Below are 24,759 nucleotides of genomic sequence, written 5' to 3' on the forward strand. Positions count from 1 at the left end.
GTTCCTCCTGACTACAGGGCTGATGCACTTCACCACCTAGCCACTACTGGTTGACTTATTCTTCATATTTCATAGACTCATTAACTTCCACTTACCCAATTCTAATGTTTATTGAATTGATTTTACCTATTATTTTTTATATTTCCTTTTCCATTTGTCTCATTTTACTTTTCAAAGAGATCTTCTCTTCAGTGACTTTTTGTGCCTCCTTTTACATTTGACCAATTCTACTTTCTAAGGACGTATTTTTGACAGTCAATTTTTGTCTTTCCTTTTCCAAGCTATTGACTTTCTTTTGCATGTCTCTCATTTCTTTTCCCAATTTTTTGCTACCTCTCTTATTTAACTTTGAAAATCCTCCTGGGACTCTTCCAGGAAGGCTTCTTTCAGATAAGGACTAGTTCATATTCCTTTATGAAGTTTCAGATGTGACTATATTGACAATGTTATCCTTTTTCTAAAATTTGTGCCTTGATCTTACCTGTCCAGGTAATAAGAATCTATGGTCATTGTCCTTTTCTGCTTTGTCCTCATGGTATTTGCCTAATTCTTAGCTTTTAGATTTGAGCTCCCCTGCTGGAGTGCAGGGGGTACTGGCCCAAACATCTTGTGTTGGGTACCTAGGACATGGTCACTGGCTTTGTGTGGTGAGGCTTCAGGTGCTGGCAGCTGAAGGCTTTAGGGGTCTGGAAGCTTACTGGTGCTGAGTTGGGATCAGCAACAATGGAAATTTTGGGGTGGGGATGGGGAGTGTGGTCTCTGGGGATGCATCCCCACCTAGGCCTTGCCCTGACTCTTGCTCACTTAGATTTTGCACTGGCTCCTGCTCACCCAGACTTTGAACTCAAATGTTTGGCTTCTGGAGGATATCTGCCTGCTCCCTGGAACTGTGCTTCCTGGAATTGTGATTCCTGGTGTGTGCTGAAGCACTGGGAGAATTGTCTGCTGAAGAACACAGACTCCTGTGGTAGTTTTCTGAGCTTTTATCTGCTGGTTCCCCTGCCTGTGCTGGGGCACCTGGGCAGGAGGTGGGGGTTTCCTGGTGTTGGAACTTGCCTGCTCCACCACCTTGGGACTCAAGATCTCTTCCTCATCAAAGTAGAACCAGGAGAAGTTTATACACAATTACAGACACATAGTATGTGTGACAACTAACTTTCATCGATAGATTGGGCTCCTCTCACCAATAAAAGGTTAGAAGACGACTACAAAAGACACATGATGGAAAGGGCTATTCACATCTAGAGAAAGAACTACAGAGTCTGAATTCAGATTGAAGCAAACTATTTGCTCTCTATCTTTTGTGTTTTGTTTTGTCCCTTCTACCTCATTCTTCACTCCATTGATTATAACCCTTCTTTACAACTTGACTAATGTTTAATGTGATGGTATTGGTGGAACCTCTATCAGATTGCATGCTGCCATGGGGGGGGGAGAAAGGGAGAAAATTTGGAACTAAAGGGATTGTGGAACTGAATGTTGTAAACTAAAAGTAAAATGAATTAAAGTAAAATAAAAATAAAAACTTCCATGTGGTGCTGATAAAAAATTAAGATCTCCTTATTTGTTGAGGTGTAGCTTGCTGCTCACTTGCAGGGATGCTTCTTTTCCTGTCCTGCTCCCCATCTCCCAGAGCAGGAGGGGGCTTTCCCATTATTCCCCAAGATACCTGGGCTACAAGACTGCTGTACTCTGCCATTTTTCTGGCTCAGTTGTAGCAGGGCTTTTCCTGTGGCAATGTTTTCTGGGTTTTCAGATGTCAGTAGGGAAGGGTGAGAATGACTTTCTTCCTACTCAACTATCTTGGCTCCCAGTGATCCAACCGTTCTAGAAAGTAATTTTGAACTTTGTCCAAAGTCCTATAAAACTGTGCATACCATTTGATTCAGCAAGAACACTACTAGGACTGTATCCCAAAGAGATCATACAAATCAGACAAGGACCTACACATGCAAAACTATTTATAGAAGCACTTTTTGTGTTGGCCAAAAATTGGAAGTGGAGGAGATTCCTATCAATTGTGGAATGGATGAACAAGTTGTCGTATATGAATGTATTGTTCCATAAGAAATGATGAGCAGGCAGATTTTGGAAAAGCTGGGAAAGATTTTACATGAATTGATGCTGAGTGAAATGAGCAGAATCAAGATAGTATTGTACATAGTAACAGCAACATTGTAGGATGACCAACATTGATAGACTTAGCTCTTCTCAGCAATACAGTTATCTAAAACAAATCCAAAAAATTCATGATGGAAAATGGTATTCACATCCAAAGAAACAACTATGGAATCTGAATGTCAATTGAAACATACTATTTTCTCTTTTTTTTTCTTGAGTTTTTTTTCCCTTTTCTTCTGATTCTTCTTTCACAACATGACTAATGTGGAGATATGTTTAATATGATTGTGCATGCATAGTCTATATAACATTGCATGCTATCTTAGGGAGGAGAGAGGGACAAGAGAGGGAAATTTGGAACTCAAAATTGAATAAAAGTAAATGCTGAAAAACAAAACTAACTAAATAAAATAAAGCTATTGGGAGGGGAATTTGGGTTAACACAGGCTCCTTCCTGCCTTTTCTCTATCATCTTGGCTCCATCCCTTTATTTGTTGATTTCTTAAACACTAGTCACCTATTTACTTTTATTCTTGAGGTCATCCAAGCTAAAAAGTCTTTTAATACTGAGGATAATTAGCTTTTTTGCCAGCTAAATAACTGTATAAATCGTGTCTTTTTGACTAAGGTAGTTTGAGGAAATTTATTCGTATGAAATACATATTTGTTTATTCCCCACTTCAAAATGTATTAGTTCGAGGGTGGAGTCAAGATGACGGAATAGAAAAAGGACTTCCCTGGGGCTCTGGCTTCCACCTCCTCCAATTCATGTAAAAGGTGACTCTGAAAAATCTTTGGAGCTACAGAACTCACAAAATGACACAGAGAAGCTAACCTCCCACTGAGGACAGCCCAGCAGTCCGGCAAGAAGTGGCCAGGGCACTGCTCTGGGAGCTGACCACAACCCTGTACAATGTTGAGGTCTTAACCTCAGGGCAGCCTCAGCCAGCCATGGACTAGAGGGACTTCAGATCACCAGTAGCTGTGGCGGTTTCCAGAATTATCAACATATAGATGCTGAGGACACAATGAGAGGTCAGTGAAGTGTGGACTTTGGGATCCAGTAGTAGTGGAGTGAGGTTGGCCTTTGCCCCCTGAAGGTAGAAGCCACTGAGGTGTGGCAGCCCTGTAGCCTCAGCCACATGGCTATTTCAGCTCCTGGCTTTCAGATTGTAGAGGGACCAAACAACCAGTCTGAGGAGTAATTATTCTTCCTTTAACCTGCTTGTGTCTGGATTGCAATCTAAGGTGGAGGTCCTGGGATATGTGTCCAGGTGCCAGAGCCTTCAGAGAGACCACCCAAATAATACCCTGGGCAACTGAGAAAACACATTGATTGGGACAAAGCTCCCCTGTCTGGTAACAGAGTCTTACTGTGGCAAAAAGTCCAAAGGTCAAGTAATTGAGTGGCAACATGAACAAATGGGGGAAGCAAAGCAAGCAGAGCAACCCAACTTTACACTCTTATTTTGGGGACAAAAAGGATCAAAACATGGAACAAGAGGAAATTGGTGAAGTCAGAACTCCGGCAACAAAAGCTTTCAAGAAAAATACGAGCTGGTTACAGGCCAGAGAGGACCTAAAGAAGGATTTTGAAAACCAAATAAGAGAAGTGGAGGAAAAATTGGGAAGAGAAAGGAGAATGATGCAAGACAATTATGAAATGAGATTCAACAACTTGACAGAAGAAAATAACACCTTAAAAATAGACTAACTCAAATGGCAAAAGAGGTTCAAAAAGGCAATGAGGAGAAGAATGCCTTAAAAAGCCAAATTTGTAAGGTGGAAAAAGAATCTCAACAGGTCACTGAAAAGAATCATTCCTTCAGAATTAGATTGGAGTAAAAGGAAGCTAGTGACTTTATGAGAAATCAAGATACTATTAATTATATCCAAACAAAAGAAAAAATAGAAGGCAATATAGAATATATCTCATTGGGGAAACCACTGACCTGAAATATAGATCCAGGAGATATAATATAAAAATTAGTGGACTACCTGAAAGCCATGATCAAAAAAAGAACCTAGAGGGGTAGCTAAGTGGCACAGTGAGTAAAGTGCCGGCCCCAGAGTGAGGAGGACCTGAGTTCAGTTCTAGCCTCAGACACTTAACACACACACACACACACACACACACACACAATCTAGCCCTGTAACATTGGGCAGTTTACTTAACCCTAATTGCCCTCCAAAAGGCAAAAAACAGAACCTAGAAATCATGCTTCAAGAAATTCTCAAGGAAAACTTTCCTAATGTTTTAGAACCAGAGGGCACAATAGAGGTTGAAAGAATCTATTGATCACCTCCTGAAAAAGATCCCAAAAAGAAAACTCCTAGGAATATTATAGCCAGGTTCCAGAATTCCCAGATCAAGGAGAAAATATCACAAGCAGCCAGGAAGAAACAACTTGAATATTGTGGAAACACAATCAGGATAACATAGGATCTGGCAGCTTCTACACTGAAGGATTCAAGGGCTTGGAATATGATATTCTGGAGGTCAAAGGAGCTGGGATTAAACAAAGAATCACATACCCAGCAAAACTGAGTATCATGTTTCAGGGGAAAATATGGTCATTCAGTGGAATAGAAGACTGTCAAGGATCCTTAATGAAAAAAAGGAGTTGAATAGAAAATTTGACATTCGGATACAAGAATCAAGAAAAATATGAGAAGGTAAAGAGGAAAAAGAAATCGTAAGGAACTTATCAAAGTTGAACTATTTATATCCCTAGATGGAAAAATGAAAACTGTAACTTATGAAACTTTTCTCAGTATGAGAATAGTTGAAAGTAACAGAAATGTGTGTATATATGCATATATATAACCATATATATGTATATATGTATTAGAATAGTTGAAGGGAATAGAAATGTGTGTGTATGTGTGTATATATACATACACACACAAACACACACACACACACACACACACACATATATATATATATATGAGGTTATATGGGCATATGAATACATAAATACATATATGAGGGTGTGTATATATGTGTACAGGTATACCCAATTTAGCAGGAAGGGATGATATTTAAAAGTTGAAATTAAGAGGTGAGAGAGTAATATAATGAGAGAAGATGGGGAGAGACAGAATGGGGTAAACTATCTCACATAGAAGAAGCAAGGGCAAATGCTTACAATGGAGGGGAAGAACAGGAAGGCAAAATGGAATGGGTCAACCATATTCTCATTGAATTTAGCTTGGGGAAGGAATAACATACACACTAAATAGAGTATCTCACCCTACAGGAGAGTAGGGGGAAGGGGATGAGAGGGGGTTTAATGGAAGGGAGGGCAGGCTGGTGGGGAGGAAAGTTGGAAGCACCCACTTTTGAAAAGGGACAGGATCAAAGTAGAGAATAGAATAAGTGGGAGGTGGAATAGGAGGGAGGGAAATATAGTCAGTCTTTTACAATATATCCACTATGGAAATGTTTTGCATAGCTGCACATGTACAACCTATACTGAATTGCTTTTTTTCCCAGTAAGGATTGGTGACAGGGGAGGAAGGGAATGAATCTGGAATTCAAAGTTTTAAAATCAAATGTTTAATATACATATATATGTGTATATATATATATACATATATATATATATATAAAATCATTAACATTATTTTACATGTAAATGGGAATTAAGATATACAGGCACTGGGCGTAGAGATCCACCATGCCCTACTGGAAATTTGGAGGGGGTATGGGAGAACAGTTTGGAGGAGATTATATCCAGTGGGATTGCTATTTCAGGGTGGTTGGTAGGGGAAAAATGGGGAGAAAATTTGTAACTCAAAATCTTTTGGAAATGAATGATGTAAACTATAAGTTAATAAAGTATTTGATAAAAAAGACTAAAATATAAAAAAATTAAAATAAGATATATTAGTTCACTTTTCTTAAAATTGATGGCAGTTGTCTGCTACTGCCTGATACTAAACACTAATAATAACCATTCCTTGTGCTTCAACTTTGTAGTAAATTCTTCCTGGTAACTATACCCTCCAATCAGTATCAGGTTTTGTCTCAATATAGTTATCTAGATTAAATTAGGTAAAGAAAAAATTTTCTTATGTAAAACATCTTTACATTTAAAAGTTTTCATTGCTGTTGGAAATGGGCTTATCACAATAGGTTTGCACCAACTGAAGTTGACCAGAATCTAGCTTTTGAATGTAGAGCCTGCCCACAAAACTGTAGGAAATGGAGAGGTTTGAGATTTGTGATTTCATTGATATAGACTAGCTACTGGTTGAGTAAACTTCCACTATCTGTATAGGTCAAGATTTCTCTGAAACTTAAAGAATTAAATACTTGCCTAGAACAAATTGGGTAGTTATCTGTTGCAGTGAATAGAATGCCAGGCCTGGAATCCAGAGGAATCATCTTCTTGGGTCCAAATCTGGCTTCAGACATTTGCTATCTGTGTGAATGAACCTAAGCAAATCATTTAACTTTGCCTCAGTTTCCTCATCTGTAATATGAAGGGGAGAAGGAAATGGCAAACTGCTACAGTATCTTTGCCAAGAAAACCCCAAATGGGGTCATGGAAAGTTGGATGTAAATGACACAACTCAACTAGAATGGACAGGTTGTTACTAGCTTAGGGGATCACAACTAGTCTATATCAAAGGTGGGACTTGAAGTCAAGACTTCTTGACTTCAAGTCTAGCTTTCCATAAACCATGATATGCTACATTCAGGGTTTCAAGTAAAAGGTATAAATACTCTACTAGTTGTGCTTTCATTAGGACAAAGTCTTAGGGAACTATATCTGCCTATTTTCTTTAGGGCTTATTGTTGCTGTTCCTACTTTTCAGGAGTGGGCCTTCCCCTGTTACATTGTATGCTCCTCAAGGGCATGAACTGTCTTAATTTTTACTTGCATTTGCTTATATATTTTATTTAGTATGGTGCCTATGGTACAGTTAGTTTTTAAACATCACAAAATAGGTTTCACCTATTTTTCCATTTATTTAATGATCATGATTTACTGTCGTTTCCTATTATATGGTATGAAACTTGTAGTATGATTGAAATGAAACCATTTGTTAAGCTTCTACTAGACATAATTCATGTGGTTTTGGGAAACTTGAGATGTCTTTCCTTCGTGTGTGATTTTCATCTTCTTTGTCCAAGGTCTGGAGTTTCTGTCCCTAGCTCAGAATAATTTGCTCTCCTCTCTACATCCCCAAGAGTTAGGGTTCTATTCTGGGGCCCTATGGTTGTAAGCTGTATATTACATTTCAAGAATTCTCAGTGGTCATTTTAATGCTATTGTAGCTACCAGAAAGTTGATGATCTGTAATAAAGTGCATCTATGATATTTCTGTTTCAGGCTAAGCAATCTAACAGATCCTTATTTGAGAACTGAGAGAATGGAAAATGTGATCAATTAAACAAGAAAGAAGCTATTTTAATCTGATATTTGTATTTTAGTTGACATTTGAGCTGTTCTACATTTGTCCCTCTCATTTCTAAAGCCAACTGGCATGTAACCAATAATGGACTACCAGAATGTAGGGGTTGTTCACTAATACTAGCACTTCTGGTGTGAGGGCTTCCTGAGCCCTTTTCAGAGCTGCTTAGTCATTTTTTAGTGTTCATGTTGCAAGCAAATTTCATTTGTGCCTCCAAGAAATTGTAGCACGTGCAGTGGCCACACTGTAAAGCTATCTCAGCAGATTGCCTAAACCAAATTTAAAGTAACTATTACTCTCCAAACACATCATTCAGTTAGGGGGATGTCTATCTCCAAAGATATGAAGTCCTCATGGAGAATGGAAAGGTGAGAATATTTCTTTCCCAATAGCCTTAAAGATGGCTAAAGGAGGCATTGTGGAGTGATTAGAACTTGGTGAAACATCAGAGGCATCAAGGTCATCCACTGTATCCTGGGTCACAACCAGTCATCTTGTCTTTTGTCAAGTGAGGCTGATGACTTTAAGCAACTCTGCCTCACTCAAATCCAATTCATACATGAGTCAAGACATTACCCATAATATTGTTGGACCCCTTTCAAAATGAAAGATGAACAATAATTATAGACTACATGAATGAGAGTGGAGAGACCTAGATTATTACCTCAATATGTCCCAATTGCAGAACTAAACTGAAACATTACTAATTGCCCTCCATTCTTTTTTTTTCTATAGGGAAGCACCTTGTATGGGAATGTTAGGGATCTCTGAACCCCATGGCCTATGGTACTCACTGAAGAGAAGTAGGTAATCTGAAAGTTGGACATGGAGCAGAAATATAAATGACCTAATTACACCATCATATTGCAGAAAAAGTAATGTTCAAAACTTCAGAATGTAATTATGGAAGCAACACAGGCTATGAATCAGGGTCTCAGTTCTGACTCTGATGATTACTTGTTCTTTGACCATGAGCAATAATTATCCTTTTCTATGTCATAGGATCATAAGTATAGAACTGGAAGGGACCTCAATGTCAATTTATTCTAACATCCTCCTTTTACCAATGAGGAAACAGAAGCTCAAGGAGATTTCCTACCTTGACCAATGTGACTAATTGGATTTGAAGACTACTTACATTCCTCCAGAGCCAGTATTCTTTCTACTGTATTATAATTTCAATATAACCCTGAGGTTCTGCTCTCATGCAGCAATTCATTCCTCTGCCAGACCTGCAAGGATGTGACCTTGAGTTCTCAAAGACCTTGCCAAAAGAAGACAGGCTTTGGTATATCTTGCCAAAATAAAAAGACATCCACAACAGGAAAGTAAACAGATTGTGTGACACCTGGCCACCATGCTTTTTTAAAAACAAATTGTATTTTAATATAATTTATTTCCTTTATAATCCTATGTATTTTCTTTCAACATTTAAAATATTATTCTAAGAAGGGGTCCTATGGGCTTTTTCATACAGTCAAAGACCTATAAAATATTAAGAACCCCAATGCTAAAATATGAGCTATCAGAGGATGATTTTCCCTTCCATAGCAACTCATTAACAGACACTAAAAAATGAAGAGTCTATTCTCTCTGACAGTGGATGGAGTTCTCCCACTGAGAAAATTGCAGATCTTTGAAGTATTTAATTATTCAAAGATGCCAAACACAATACTTGTATTTAATATTCTTATTCTGCCTTCTTAGATTTTAACAACATCAACCTAGCCATTTTCAGATTATTTTTTCATAAACAGCAATGTTTTGTGTTATTTTTAGGGAAAAAATAGTAAAAGCAAGTCAGAATTAATTTTAAGTGAAAATGGAAGTGACAGCTAGAAAAAAATTAAAAGGCAATGAGTTTTACTTTCCCTCATTCATTCAGCTGTGGAAGTCATCAGGTTTGTGGTTAATAATGTCTAGGATAAGTTGGTTGCTAGACAAGGTGAAATCAGTCAAATTAACCAAAGATCACCAAGTCAAGGCAGAGCTAATGTTCCTCAAGATAAAGAGAGGGTTGCAACCTAATGTGCTATGCCTGTTTGGCATAATAGTCAAGAGAAGATAGGGTTGATGTGTAAGACAGTACATCCTCTGAGTTCTGTATATGTATCACCTAGTAAATCCATTGCTAAATTGTGGTTGGGAAACATCCTCTCTCTGTATTGATCTGAACATCATCCAGACTTACTCTTCCATAATTCTTTCCATGTTTGACAACCAGACATCTTAACACTGGTTTGTTTCTTCCCATACACTTCCTGACTCACTTTTCTAATAACTTGACAATTGGCTCCTCCTTCAAAAGGTTCCTCCTTCCTCAGCTTGTCTAGTACTTGAACTCTTTGTTCTTGTCTGTTCTTCTGATACGTTCCATGTCTCTCATTAAGGTCATTGCAATTCCCAATGATTCAGTGAATGATCCTGACTGCTGCCTCTGTTTCTGACTGCAGACATTTCTGCCTTCTCACCTTGAAAGGTCCCTCATTACTCAGGGCCCTTTGTCTTTGAAACAGCTCTTCACTGCTTATTCCCCTCCTCCCATTGATGAGTTCACAGGAAACTCCATTTTGAAGAACAGCCCAGTCCAGCTATTCTTCATTCCTCTGCCAGACCTGCATTTACCTCTTGGGACCTTGTTGTCATTCTTCTTCTTTCTTCTTACCCTCGAAGTTTCTCTAAGCATGTGGTCTTATCACCTTTGAATTTCCCTCAAGGCCTGGGGTCTTGTCCTAGAACTTCCTTCTTTCCATTCTTTCAGCTGTGAAGTCTTTCTGAAATGTTCATTGTGAAGAAGCCCTAAGGCCAGCCATTCTTCATTCCTCTTCTGAGTCTGCTTTTAACTCTCTGTATTTCATCATGCAGATATGTAGCCACTTCCTATGCTTCAGGAGTATGCCTGCCCCTGTTACATTGTATGATCCTCAGTGGTGTGAACTGTCTTTCTTTTTACTTATATTGTACTTAGTATAGTGCCTTATATATATATATATATATGTATATATATGTACATATATATATATATATGTGTATATATATGTACATATATATATAGTGAGTATTTAAACATAAATGACAACCATGACAACAATAATAATAAAAGGTAACATTCATATAGATCATTCTATGTATCAGGCACCATGCTAAGTGCTTTGTAATTATTTCATTTGATTCTCACATCAAACCTGAGAGGACAGTGCTCTTTTTATCTCCATTTTACAGATGAGGAAAGTGAAGGAAACAGAGGTTCAGTTGTCCAGGATCACACAGCTAGTGAGTGTCTGAGGTTAGATTTGAAATCTGGTCTTGCTGAGTTAAGGTCCAGTCCCTTACCCACTGTATCAACTAGTTGCATTAGAAACAACAACAATTTAATTGATAAAATAACAAGTGATATTTGACTTGGTTTCACTTAAGGATGACCTGTACTTCTGGGTTCAATTCAAATAACTTATACCTTTATATTCTCCTCCTGTGCATTATTATACATATATGGAATCATTACACAAGTCATTTAGCACTGCTACTGAAAAAATTATTGCTTAAAAAATCAAATATGTTATATTTCTAGCTATGCACTAGTTGTGTGTCCTGTGTTGGCACTTAGCATCATTTGGTTTCCATTTAAACATTTTAACTTAATTTCATCACTCATGGAACATATGTCAATTAATCTCATGATCAATTATTCACAAGATAATGAACCTTAAAGTTCTTCATGTTCCCATTTCAACATCTTTATTTGAGGTCATCATTTTCTTTTACCTTTTTTTTGGAGGGGTTAGGGCAGGGCAATTGGAGGTAAGTGACTTGCCCAAGGTCACACTGATTGTGTGTGTGTGTGTGTGTGTGTGTGTGTGTTAAGTATCTTAGGCCAGATTTAACTACGTTGAGGTCATCATTTAATTACCTTTAGAAATACTTTGGAAATATCCTCATGTGACAGCATATCAAACAACAAAGTAATTGTGAAGAATAATGCAAAGAAAAAATTACCTCAGACTAAGGTATTCCAAGCCAATTGTGAGTACTGAATAAATGTTTATGTTCCTCCTAGTCCTGACTTTAATTCCACATGGTGAAGGGGAAGTAACAGATAACTCAGAGTTCTCCAACAATGTGTAAGAGAGATTCTGTTAGATTATATCAAGCTAAAAACTCTTGTTCTGGAGCTACTTTCAAAAGATATGTCTGTTATCTGAAAACCAATCTAGGTAAATTCAGAAGCTTCTCTCCAGTTTGGGTCCTAGATGAAGAAGTTTATGGATACAGCTCTTCTCATTGAGTCAGAAGGTTTTGGGAGTCTGAATCAGAGCCACTCCATCTTAGTGAAATCACAAGTCCTTAAAGTACCAAAATATAATATTAAGCATTAGCACAAGCATCATCAAATCAGGAAAACATGCAATCAGTCGTTTGGTATAAATGACCTTGATGTCTACTATAATACAATGGGGTTTCAAAGCAAGAATTTAGTTGATAGCTGTGGGAAAAGAATATGTATTTTTGGTGACTTCATTGGGAAATGGTTTAGCTATTTTGCCTTCAAATTATTTTCTTCCCTCCCCCCAAAAAAAACCAAACAATTACCTGCTAGGGGACCAAAATGTGGTTTTTTATCTATTTTTACACTGCTTACAAAGTAAATTGAAAGAAAAAAATGTACCTCCTCAACAAGCAATGCCAAATAAGTCTTCCAAGGTATAAGATTGCATTCTCTTCATTGGAGGTCTTATTTTTGCCTATTCACCAAGTCACCAGTTATCTCAGTAAGTTAACCGAGTGATCTACCAAAATAGAGTCATTTTTCTTAAATGATATTAGATAACTCAAGTGAATTGAAGCTATATGCCTGAAAGGCCATGACAGCAAAGACTGACAACTATGATGACCTGATCAGACACCAGAATTGGAAGGAGCAAAAACATCTTTCTTGACTAGGAGGAAGTAAAAGAGGATGAGGAAGGGGAGGAAGAGCAGGAGACAAATAGATACCTCCTTTGCGGGGGAACTGAAAGATTTAAATCATTTAGGAGTCACCTTCTGTGTACCAGACAACATATTAAGGGCTAGATAGAAAGAAAGATGAAAAAAACAGACCCTGCTTTGGAAGAGTGCACAATTTAATGAGGGTGATACCTTACATATAACTATGTATAGATAAGCTACATCTAGGATAAACTGGAAGTTATAAAAAGAGGATAGACACTAGAAATAAGAGAGATTAGGGAAAAAAAAAACTTTCTTTAGAAGCTAAAATTTTAGCTGAGACTTGAAGGAAGCCAGGGAAATTGGGAGGCAAAGAAGAGAGGGGAAAAGTCAAATAACCATTATAAGACATATTCAAAACTTGAACCAAAATTAAGAAAACTCTAAAGCTGTTTTTCTATTGACTATGCCAGGCTGCCTCTCTCTTTGCCATGGGAAGCTATGTGATGGAGACTTACAAGAATTTTTGAGGTAATTTATTGACCAGTGTAATGTAATGCCAAAAGAAGGCAACTTCCCAGGTTCAAAATACCAGCATAGGTGCTCTCTATTTTATTCAGTGACAAACCAAGAACAGAGAAGATCAAAACATGACATCATTCAAAATACAGCATTTACTAAGCATGATTAAATAATCTCCAAGTACTACCCCACCCCAGGACCTTCCAATCATTCAATCAATTAGAAGGTCCCTGTTCTAAATACTACTCCACCCCTAGCCTTTCTGTTGGTTCAGAAGCCCTGAAGAAGGATTTTCTTGTTGGATGTTTACAGAAATCCTGGGAGAGGGCTTTGCTAATGTGTTCAGGGGTTCTAGGACTGTTCTACAGACAGAGGATAAATTCATGAAGGGACTGGCAATGTATCTTATGGCCTTGCTAAGCCTTGTCTCCCCAGGAACTAAGATTGCTGAGAACTTGCCTCATGTTAAGATGAAGAAAAGACCTCCATTTGGGTATTAAGTGCTGTGTTTAAACTTGATGTAACTCTGGGGTAGATTCAATTGGGATCCAGGGGTGGGGAACTTTTGACCTTATTGTGCTCTGTGATTGACAAATGAAGGTACTTCACCTATGTTTGGAAACTAATCTCCATTTGAGAAGAGGGGCTTTGTGGTGGACTTAATTAAGGTATAGCCTAGGGGTGGAGAAGTATTTAGAACAGAGACTTTGTAATTGATTGAATGATTGGAAGGTCCTGGGGTGGGGTAGTACTTGGAGATTATTTAATCACACTTAGTAAATGCTGTATTTTGAATGATGTCATGTTTTGATCTTCTCTGTTTTTCCACCTCAAATGTGTTGAAAATTCCTAACCCAATTCACATATGGGGTATGTTTTATTATTTATTTTTTCTTTTGATGGTTTGGCTTTTTAAAATCTATAACGTATTTCATTATATTTAGAATCTGCTTAATTTTGCATGCTTTAAAACCTTTTGAGTATTTCTATTAGTTATGGATTTTGACATTTTTTTTTGCTCTTTTAAAGGGCATGTTGAGGAATGAGATTCCATAGTAAACTCTCCCAGCTTTTGTTTCCCCCAGAACTAGTTCTGAAATCATTTTGAAAGATATAAAGATATAAAGAATAGGTTTTTGAAATATTGTATAGAGCTAGAAAAAATAATAACAAAATTCATCTGAAAGTATAAAAGGTGAAGAATATCAAATGAATCAAGGAAATAAATTTGAAGACAGGTAGTCTAGCCATACCAGATCTCAAACTGTATTATAAAGTGGTAAATTATCAAAACAATTTGGTACTGGCTAAGAAATAGAGTGATGTGTCAGTGGCATATATGATCATAATAATCTACTAAATGATAAATCCAAATATTCAAGCTTTTGGAAGAAAAATGTTACATGACAAAAACTGATGGGAAAACTGGAAAACAGTAAGACAGAAAATAGGTATATACTAGAATCTCACACCATACACCAAGATAAGCTAAAAAAAATTACATGATTTACCAATAAAGGGTGATACCATAAAAAGATTAAGAGGACATGTACTAATTATTATGTCATATTTATAAATAGGGGAAGAATTTAGGACAAAGGAAGATAGAGCATTACAAAATGGAAAAAAACCCATAATTTCTATTGCATAAAATTAAAAAGGGTTTGGTCTCACAAAATCAATGCAACCAAAATTAAATGGAAAGCAAAAAAAAAAACTGCGAAAAAAATTGGAAACAACTATCTCTGATAAAGGCCTCATTTCTCAATATATAGAGGAGTGCATCAAATTTATAAGAATATAAATCGGTCACCAATTGATAAGTCATGAAAGGGTATGAACAGGCAGTTTTCAGATGAAGAAATTAAAGTAATCTCTATTCAAATGAAAAAAAAATTCTCTGAAATCACTATGGGTCATAGAAATACAAGTTCAGAGAACTCTGAGGTACCACCTCACAACCATTAGAGTGGTCAATATGATAAAAAATGGAAAAATGTTGGATGTTGGAGAGGATGTTGGAAAATTGGGACACTAACTCACTGTTGGTGGAATTGTGAACTGTTCTAACCATTCTGGAAAGTGATTTGGAACTATACCCAAAGGGCTATGAAACTGTGCATAAACTTTGATCCAGCAATACCACAATTAGATCTATATCCCAAAGATATCACCAAAAAGGGAAAAGAGCTTATTAATATAAGAATAGTTATAGACACTCCTTTTGTGGTGGATAAGAATTGGCAATCAAAGGGATGTCCATCAATTCAGGAGTGATTAATCAAGTTCTAGTATATGATTGAATTGGGATTTTATTGTGCTATAAGAAATGAAAAGTAGAATGATTTCAGAAAAACAAACAAAAAATCATCTGGAAAAACTTACAAGAACTGATGCTTAGTGAAGTGAGGAGAATTAGAACATTGTATATTATAACAGTGACATGGTGCAATGATTACTTTGATAGACTTGATTCTTCTCCTCAATACAATGATATAAGACAATTTCAGAAGTCTCACAACTGACAATACATTCAGAGAAATACCATCAGATTCTGAATGCAAATAGAAGCATACGAATGTCATCTTTTTTCCTTTCTCTTGCTTTTTCCCTTTTATTCAAATTCTTCTTCAACAACACGACTAATGTGATAATGCATTTAGTATGATTGGGTATGTATAACCTATATCATAGAACTTGACGTCTTGGGGAGAGAGAAAAAAATGCCACTTAAAATCTTATGAAAGTGAATGTTCAAGACTTTCTTTACGTGTTATTGTAAAAATATAAGATACTATTAAAAATTAATCAACTACCCAGCAAAATTGAGCATAATCTTTCATAGGAAAAGATGGATATTTGATGAAATAAGGAAATGATTGAAATTGCTGATGTACAAAACAGAGTTGGACAGAAAATTTGATCTTCAAATACAAGACTCAAGGAAAGAATAAAGAGGTAAAGAGGAAAGAAAAAAACAAATATTTAATAATGTTTAACTGTTTATATCCCCAAATGGGAAGATGATATTATAACTCCAGGGAACTGTATCTTTATTTTGCCATTGAGAAGGGGTATACATAAACAGAGGGTGTGGATGTAAGTTGATTTTGATGTGATGATAAAAAAAAATCTGATTAAGGGGTAAAAAAGATTGTTTTAGGAGAAGAAAAAAGGGGGAGGCAGAATAAGGTAAATTACATGACATGAAATGACACAAAGACCTTTTGTAATAGAGGGGAAAAAGGGAGGGAGGTGAGCATTGCTTGAACCTTACTCTCACCAGATGTGACTCAAAGAAGGAACACACTCATTTGGGTGTAGAAAACTATCTTACTTTATAGGCAGCAGGAGGGGAAAGGGGAGCAAAAAGGGAATGGGATAGATGTAAGTGAGGGCAGAATGAAAGAAAGAAGTAGTAGGGGAAAAGAGAAAGAAAATAGAGGTGGGAAATAGAAGGGAAAAGAGATTAAAGGAAGCTGTGGTCAGAAGCAAAATACTAGTGAGGAGTGAAACAGAGAAAAGAGAGAAAAACATACATGGGAAAAAATAAGATAGAAAGACACAATTACAAATCATAACTGTGAAAGGGATGAATCGTCCTATAAAGACAGAAGTGGATAGCAGAGTGCATTAAAAACTATAATCCTGCAGTATGTTGTTTATAAGAAAACACATATGAAGCAGAGACACAAAGTAAAGGTCAAAGGCATGGGAAGAATATATCATGGTCCAACTGAAGAAAAATAAGTAGAGGTATGAATCCTGACCTCATATAAAGCAAAACCAAAAATAAATATAATTAAAAGTAATTAGGAAGGAAACTACACACTCCTAAAAGGTACCATAGAAAATGAAGTAATATCATTGCTAAACATATATTCACCAAGTGGTATGGCACCCAGATTCTTAGAGGAGAAGATAAGGGAGTTACAGGAAGAAATAGACATCAAAATTATGCTTGTGGGAAAGCAAAATCCCTTCCTCTTGGCATGAAATAAATTTAACTACAAAATAAAAAAAGGAGTTAAGGGAACACATATAATTTTAGGAAAGATGTGGTAGATCTATGGAGAAAATTGAAGGGGGATAAAAAGGAATATGCCTTTTTCTCAGTGGTACATGTCACCCACACAAAAATTCACCATGTTCTAGTGCATAAAAATCTCACAATCCAGTGGAGAAAGCATAAATATTGAATGCCTCCTTTTAAGATCATTATGAAATAAAAATTATATGTAGTAAAGGGCCATGGAATGATAGACTAAAAATGGATGTCAAGCAAATAATATAATCCTAAAGAGTGAGTGGGTCAAACAGTAAATCTTAGAAACTATCCATAATTTCATCAAAGAAAATGACAATGGGGATATGGAGCCAAGACAGCAGAGCAAAAGCAGGAACTTGCTTGAGTTCTTCCCCCCAAACACCTCCAAATGCCTGAAAAAATGATTCTAAACAAATTCTAAAGCTACAGAACCCACACAATGACAGAGTAAAGCACATCTGCAGTTGAAGACAGCCTAGCAGACTGACAGGAAGTATCTATCACACTGGGCTGGGAGCAGAGCACAGTCCCACTTGGGCTGTGCCAGAACAGACCTGGCCAGACCAAGCCTCAGGGGACTGAATCACTGAAACTTGTCAACTCACATTCACCAAAGACAAAGTAGAAGTTCAGTGGGGATACTCAGTTGAACATGGATGAGAGAAGAACATTGTCTGGCCTCAGCCCTAGGGTTGTGATGGTGGCAGCAGCAGCAACTGCTTCCAGAGTACCAAGCTCATAGATATTAGGGGAATCCAACAGTTGATAATAGGGTAATTACAGAAATCTCTTTGCTGACATTGAGACAGGATTCTCTTGTTTTGCCCCACTTCGATCTGGGTCAGGGTTGGGTGGTGGTCCTGGGATTAGGGGCAGTGCTGGAATGGAAAACTTGTGGCAGCTGTGAAGATGGAGCTCTCCTCACAGTTCCAAGGCAGAAAAGAGTGCTTGTGGTAACTCACAGACCAGACCACAGACCAGGAGATGAGTGAACACCTCTCCTTTGATCATATCACTTTAGAAGAACTGAAATTTTACAGGTGGCTATAAGTAGCTCTGAGAATAGTTGCACAAAACCACAGAAACTTAGCACAAAGCACTCTCCAGTCTGGAGGCAGAGTCCTATCTTGGCAAGGAGCTCAAAAGTCAAGTAATTGTCTGGGAAAAGAGCAAAAAGAGGAAAAAATCAGACTATAGAATCGTTCTTCGGTGACAAAGAAGATCAAAAGATACAACCAGAAGACAAAAAAGTAAAAATTCCTATATCATAAGACTCCAAGAAAAATATGAATTAGTCACAGGCCATGGAGGATCTCAAAAAGGATTTTGAAAATCAAGTAAGAGAAGTAGAGGACAAATAAGGAAGAGAAATGAACGTGATGCAAGAAAATTATGAAAAACTAATCAACAGTTAGTTAAAGGAGACCCAAAAAACTGAAGAAAACAACACCTTAAAAAATAGATTAACCTAAATGGCAAAAGTGGTTAAATAAGTCAATGAGGAGAAAAATGCCTTCAAAATTAGATTGGACAAATGGAGAAGGAGATCCAAAAGCTCACTGGAGAAAATAATTCCTACAAAATTAAAATGGAACAAATGGAAGATAAAGACTTTAGGAGAAATCAAGATATTATAAAACAGAACCCAAAGAATGAAAAAAAAATAGAATGTGGGGTGGCTAGGTGGCACAGTGAATAGAGCACCAGCTCTGGAGTCAGGAGGACCTGAGTTCAAATCTGGCCTCAGGCACTTAACAGAAAAACTAGCCATCTAGGGGCGGCCAGCTAGCACAGTGAGTAAGAGCACCAGCTCCAGTGTTGGGATGACCTGGGGATTGAATCCCGGGCTTGGACACTTAGCACCCAGCCACAAACCCCTGGCTGTGTACCCTTGAGCAAGTTACTTAACCCCAATTGCTTAAAAAAAACCTAGCCATCTGACCTTAGGCAAGCCACTTAACCCCAACTGCCCTCCAAAAAGCAAGAAAAAAAAGAATTTTGGGGGGCAGCTAGGTGGTGCAGTGAATAGAGCACTGGTCCTGGAGTCAAGAGGACCTGAGTTCAAATCTGACCTCAGACACTTAACACAAAAACTAGCTATGTGACCTTTGCAAGCCAGTCACTTAACCCCAATTGCCTTCCACAAAGCAAAAAAAAAAAAAAATAGAATGCAATGTGAAATATCTCATTTGAAAAACCATTGACCTCGAAAAGAGATCCAAGAGAGATAATTTAAAAATTATTGGACTACCTGAAAGCCACTATCACAAAAAGAGCCTAGGCATCATCTTTCAAGAAATTATCAAGGAAAACTTCCATGATAATGTAGAAACAGAGGGTAAAATAGAAATTGAAAGAGAATGGCAATAATAAGACAACCTGCCATAACTTAAGGGATACAGCCAAAGCTCTTCTTAGGGGAGATTTTTAAAAATGTCTAAATATTTCCATGAATAAAATGGAAAAAGGTTTGGGCCCACAACACAAAAAATCTACAAAAAAGAATAAATTAAAAATCTCCAATTTTATATCTAATTAAAAATTCTGTAAATAGAAGGAAAGTTTAATAAAGTGAAATTAAGAACATCATTGAGCTAATAAATGAAGCTATGATCTGGTTTCACTAAAAAATAATAAAATAGGTAATCATTTGACTAATTTGGTTTTTGAAAAAAGAAAGAAGAAAACCAAATTCAGTATCAAAAATTAAACAGGTGAAATTATTACTAACGAAGAGGAAATTAAACTAAAAATTAGGAGTGATTTTGCCCAACTGTTATAGGAATATAAATTTTTAAGATCTTCCCTGCCCCTAGCGTAAAGTGCACCTGGAGCCTGTGATGGGAGGCTTGTTTTTCAGGAACACCCACACCTTGGTGCTTTGTGATTGGGCAATGGGTCAAGAGGGTTGTTACATTTTCTGACCCAGGAAAAGGCTATATAATCCCTGATGTGAGACTTTGTTTTGGGGCCCACTTTGAAAAGTGTTTTGTGATTTGACCAGATGAGACTCTGGGAAGCTGTTGAGAGCCCCCTAGCTTTGAAAACCCAGATGTTGATGGTTCCTTCTCTGGTAACTGTGATTAGGTATGGATGTACGTAATGGTCAGTTTGGAAGCCTGTCTGCTTGATCTGTTTCTCGGGCTTGTAACTTCTGTATGTATACTCTGAAGTTCAAGGTGCTGACATTTTCCCCCTGAACTAGGTATACGATATATGTTTGATTGATTAAAGTAAGCTTGTTAACCCACTTTGAGTTGCTTTTCTTTAGCAAAGCAGATCTAAGAACATGTGTTAGCAGACACCCTGGGGATGCTGGGGTGCTTGCTGCTACACCAACTGACAATTTTAGTGAAACTCATGAATATTTATAAGACAATAAAAGTTTTCCAAATTAACAATAGAGGAAATAAAGTACTTAAATAATTCCATTAAAATAAAGAAATTTATAAGTCAGCAATTAATTCTATAAGAAAAACATCTCCAGGGTTAGATGAATATACAAGTGAATTCTACTAAATATTTAAGGAACATTTTTTTCCAATACTACATAAACTATTTAGAAAAATAGGCAAAATGGGGTGGGGCGTGCCACTAGGTGGTGTAGCGAATAGAGCACTGGCCCTGAAGTCAGGGGGGCCTGAGTTCAAATCTGGCCTCAGACACATAACACTTCTTAGCTGTGTTACTTTGGGCAAGTCACTTAGACCAACTGCCCTCCTCCCCTCCAAAAAGCAAAAAAAACAAACAAACAAACAAACAAAATGAAAAAATGAAAAATAAGCAAAGAAGGTGTCCTACCAAATACTTTTCTATTATACAAATACATTGTTGATACCTAAACCAGGAAGAGCAAATGCAGAGAAAGAAAATTCCAGACCAATTTCCCTAATGAATATTGATGCACAAAATTTAAATAAAATGTTGGCAAAGAGATTATAGCCACTTATCATGAGGATACTAATTTAGGGCCAGGTATGATTTATAACAGGAATGCAGGGCTGGCTCAATATTAGGGAAACTTCATCATGATTGATCACAATAATAAAAATTTAACAGACATTATATGATTATCTCAATAGATGCAGAAAACACTGCTGACAAAATACAACACCTATTCTTATTAAAAAGACTAGAGAGCAGAGGAATAAATGGAATTTTCTTTAAAATGATGAAGAGCACCTATCTAAAAGCAGAAGCAAGCATCATATGTAATGGGGAAAAGCTAGAAGCATTCCCAAGAAGATCAGAGCTGAAAAAAGGATGTCCATTACCACCAGTATTTTTTTAATATTGTACTAGAAATGTTAGCTATAGCCATAAGAGAAGAAAAAGTAATTGAAGGAATTAAAATAGCCAATGAAGAAACAAAGCTGTCACTCTTTACTGATGATATAATGATGTGCTTAGAAAATCCTAGAGAATCTATTTAAAACTACCTGAAATAATTAACAACTTTAGCAAAGTTTCAGGATATAAAATAAATTATTTTATATGTAAATAATAAATAATTATCACCTAATTCATTGGCATTTTTATATATTATTAACAAAGCCCAGCAGCAAGAGACAGAAAGATAAATATGACTTAAAATAACTGTAGACAATATAAAATATTTGGGAGTCTACCTGCCAAAACAAGCCCAGGAACTATATAAACAAAATTACAAAATATTTTTACATGAATAAAGCCAGATCAAAATACCTGGGGTAAGAACAGTTGTTCATGGGTAGCCTGAGCTAATATAATAAAAATGATAATTCTAACTAAATTGATTTACTCATTCATTGCCATACCAGACTACCAAAAATATTTCATAGAGATAGAAAAATAACAAAATTCAAATGGAAGAATAAAATGTCCAGAAAGTCAAGGAAATGACTGAAAAGAAATGCAAAGAAGGTGGCTTAGTTGTACCAGATGTAAAACAATATTATAAATCAGTAATCATCAAAGCTATATGATTATAGCTAAGAAAGAGGATGGTGGATCAATGGAATTAGTTAGGTACACAAGACACAGTAGTCAATGGCTATAGTAATGTACTGTTTGATAAACCCGAAAACTCCAGCTTCTGGGATAGGATATCACATTTGGTGAAAACTACTGGAAAAACTGGAAAATAATGTGTTAGAAACTAGGAATGGACCAATATCTCACACTGTATACCAAGATAATGTCAAAATATTCACATAATTTAGATGGAAAGCATGATACCATCAACAAATTAGGAGAGCAAAGAAGAGTTTGCTTTTCAGACCTATCAAAAAAAGGAAGAATTTATTACTTAATAAGAAATAGAAAACATTATGAAAATCAAAATAGATAATTTTGATTATATTGAATTAAAAAGGTTTTGTGCAAACAAAACCAATGCAATGAAAATTTAAAGTAATGCAGAAAGCTGTGAAACAATTTTTACAATGATTCTGATAAAGGCCTCATTTTTCATATATATAAAGAACTCAGTTAAATTTATAAGAATACATGCCATTCCCAAAGTGATAAATGTTTAAGGGTTATGAGAAGGCAGTTTTAAGATGAAGGAATTAAAACCATCTATAATCATGTAAAAACATGTTCTATATCACTATTGATTAGGGAAATGCAAACTAAAACAACTCTGAGGGAACACATTATACCTATCAGATTGGCTAATTTAGAAAAACAGGAAAATGGTATTGTAGAAGATGTGAGAAAATTGGAATCCTAATGCATTGTGGGTGGAGTTGTGAATTGATCCAAACATTCTGGACAATAATTTGGAACTATACCCAAAAGGCTATAAAACTGTGCACACCCTTTGATCCAGAAATACCACAACTAGGTCTGTATTCCAAAGAGATCACAAAAAAAGGGAAAAGGACCCACATGTACAAAAAAATATATATTTATAGAAGCTATTTTTGTGGTTGTCAGGAACTGGCAATTTTGAGGATCTCCATCAATTGGGGAATGGCTGAACATGTTGTGGTATAGGAATGTAATGGAATACAATTGTTTTATAAGAAATGGTGAGCACACAGATTTCAGGAAAAATTCTCTATTGAGACAATCATATGATTTCTGTTCGATTTGTTATTGATATGGTCAATTATTCTAATAATTTTTCCTAACATTAAACCAGCTCTGCATTCCTGATATATCTGATCTGCTCATATTCATGATACTTACAATATATTACTGTAATCTTGTTTCTAGTATACTGTTTAAAATTTTTGCATCAATATTCATTAGGGAAATTAACATTTCATTTTCTTTCTCTGGTTTTGCTCTTCCTCATTCAGATACTACACAATAATTGTGCCATAAAAAATTATTTTTGTCTATTTTCCCAAATAGCCTATGTATTATTGGAATTTTTTCTTTATATGTTTGGTAAATTCACTTGTGAATCCATGTATTCTTTGGGATTATTGTGGAGGAGTCCATTGATGACATTCATTTGTTTCTGAGGTTTTCTTTCATGCTCTATTTCTTGTTCTGTTAAACTGGACCATTTATATTTTTGTACATATTCATCCATTTCACTTAGTTTGTCAGATTTATTGCCATACAATTGAGCAAAAGAGCTCCTGATTATTACTTTAATTTCCTCTTTACTGGTGATGAATTCATCCTTCACATTTTTGATACTGATAATTTGGTTTTCTTCTTTATTTAATAAAAATCAAATTAACCAATTATTTGTGTATTTCATTGGTTCTTTTCATAAAACCAGCTTCTATTTTTGCTAATTAATTCAGTCATTTTCTTTGAATTTTATTCATCTCCTTTTTAATTCTGAGGATTTTAATTTGGTATTTAATTTAGAATTTTATTTGGTTTTTTATAGTTCTATTTAAAAAATCCATGTCCAATTCATTGATCTAAATAGTTACTTGATTCTTTTACGAAAAATGATTATGCTTCTGTTTATTTATGGCTTAAATTCACAACTAAGGCACATGAATTGTGTATAAGTAGTCACCTATTAAATTTACTAACAACCTAGCCACAAACTTACCAGCTACATCATCATTAATAATCACATTTTATTCATCATTGTGGAAACATTTCTTCCCTTAAAACATCAAAGAAAGGTTCCAGAGGGACATACTTTGCCAAATTCTTCCTGTAGCTACTATTAGTTCCATTCATCTAGTTACTGCTTTGTTGCAAACAAACACTTGAGGGAGCAGCCAAAAAGGACTGAAGTTCTACTCAAATAACACAGCACAAGCACCAGTAGAATTTGGCATTTATGCATGAAGGGAAAGTTCTACTTCAAATTTTGAATCAGTTTTCCTCTCACAAATCAAATATATGAGTAGACAAATGCTTATGAGAAAAAAAAAATTTCTTAACAAGGTTTACACTTTAAACATGAATCACAGAAACTCAGAGCTGGAAGGAAATTCAGAGGCTAGTTAGTGAAACTTATACCTGAGAAAGAATCCCACCAAAACATGTATGGATTATATGGAATGCCTTAAGACTTACCTTTCATATATTAGGCAGGAAACATATTGGACTAAAAAAGAACTCTGTGAGTTCCTGTAACACATGAATAATTATTTCAAAAATGAGAGCAAACCTTTTTCTTGTCCAATATCCTCTTCCTTCCTAAAAATCAATAAAGAGGAACATATAAAGTTAAGCTAGGAGTGAGACAGAGGGAGAGGAAGGAGAGAGAGAGAGAGAGAGAGAGAGAGAGAGAGAGAGAGAGAGAG

This window comes from Petaurus breviceps, unplaced genomic scaffold, assembly GCF_028583685.1.
Source record: "Petaurus breviceps papuanus isolate PSGF00001 unplaced genomic scaffold, PetGlider_PUasm1.0 90842, whole genome shotgun sequence".
Lineage (NCBI taxonomy): Eukaryota > Metazoa > Chordata > Mammalia > Diprotodontia > Petauridae > Petaurus > Petaurus breviceps.